This window comes from Cynara cardunculus, unplaced genomic scaffold (genome assembly GCF_001531365.2).
Source record: "Cynara cardunculus var. scolymus isolate 2C unplaced genomic scaffold, CcrdV1 Un_Scaffold_5506, whole genome shotgun sequence".
NCBI classification, from domain to species: Eukaryota; Viridiplantae; Streptophyta; class Magnoliopsida; order Asterales; family Asteraceae; genus Cynara; species Cynara cardunculus.
The window spans coordinates 17,575-19,241 of NW_020202441.1; positions in this window are offsets into that span (position 1 = coordinate 17,575).

Here is a 1,667-nt window from a genome sequence, read left to right on the forward strand (position 1 = left end):
CTATCCAAATATCAAGTTGAGATAGGGTGTTCAGAACGATTATCCAAATTCTGCAAGATGAAGTGCATTATTTGGGGAAATAAGGTTTGGATACCTAAGGTTGGTAATCTTAGATCAATAATTTTGGATGAAGCCCATAGATCAAGATACCCAATCCACCAGGGAGCAGATAAGATGAATAAGGGTCTTAGGAATCACTATTGGTGGCCTGGCATGAAGAGAGACATTGCCTTATATGTGAGTAAGTGCTTAACCTGTGCAATGGTCAAGACAAAACACCAAAAACCGTCTGGTCTACTCCAGCAACCAGAGATTCCCCAATAGAAGTGGGATCTGATATCATTGGAATTCATTACTAAGTTACCTAGGACTAGGAAAGGACATGACTCAATCTGGGTCATAGTGGATCGGCTTACGAAATCCGCTCACTTTTTACCTTTTCAAGAAAGACTTTAGTACGGAAAGGCTTGCACAGTTATATATCAATGAAATCGTATCGCGTCATGGAGTATCTATTTCTATCATCTCAGACAGAGATAGTCATTTTACTTCACGATTATGGCGATCAGTTAAAAAGGCACTAGGCACGAGGTTGGACTTAAGCACTCATATCATCCTCTAACGGATGGGCAAACGGAAAGGATTATCCAAACGCCAGAGGATATGTTAAGAGCCTGTGTGATAGACTTTGGAGGCAGTTGAGATACTCATCTACCATTGATTGAATTTTCCTATATCAACAGCTATCACACCAGCGTACAATGTGCATCGTACGAAGCTCTACACGGACGTAAATACAGATCGCTGCTTAGTTGGGTAGAAATCGGAGATAGACAGTTGACAACGCCCGATATTATTCAGGAAATCATCGACAAGATTCCAATCATCAAGGAGAGACTCAAGACAGCAAGAGACCGTCAGAAGAGTTAAGCGGATAATCGGAGAAAGCCGTTAGAAGTCCAAGTGGGGGATAAAGTACTTTTAAAGGTATCGCTATGGAAGGGACTAGTACGTTTCAGGAAGAGAGGCAAGCTGGGTCCCAGAGACATTGGTCCATTCGAAATACTCGAAAGAATCGGACCAGTGGCGTACAAGTTGAAGTTGCCACAAAATCTAAGCACCATCCATGACCCGTTCCATGTGTCAAATCTGAATAAATGTCTAACGGATGAAACAATAGTGCTACTCCTGGACGACGTTCAGATTAGCGATCGGTTACACTTCGTTGAAGAACCAATCGAGATACTGGACCGAGAAGTTAAACGGTTGAGGAGCAGAAAAGTCCCTATTATTAAGGTCCGCTGGAATGCGAAACATGGTCCAGAGTACACTTGGGAGCGAGAAGATTTCATGAAAGGCAAATATCCGCAACTGTTTGCAGAAAAATCYATTGGCAGTAGCAGTCGTTAAATTTCAGGACGAAATTTCTCTAACAAGGGGAGACTATGACAACTGTCAAATTTGAACTTCCAGGTTAGCTCTTATTAAGTTTATATTAGTGTTATTGAAGGTAACTTATAATATTAGGAGTTAGTTAGGTTAGTTTGGTCGAAAAATTTCTAGAGATTCTGACAGTTGCTTAGAAAGTCCGGTTTCGACCCGTAACTATCTGAAATGTCTTATACAGTGCCAAATGCTCCAATTTATACCCAATTTATATAAAACAC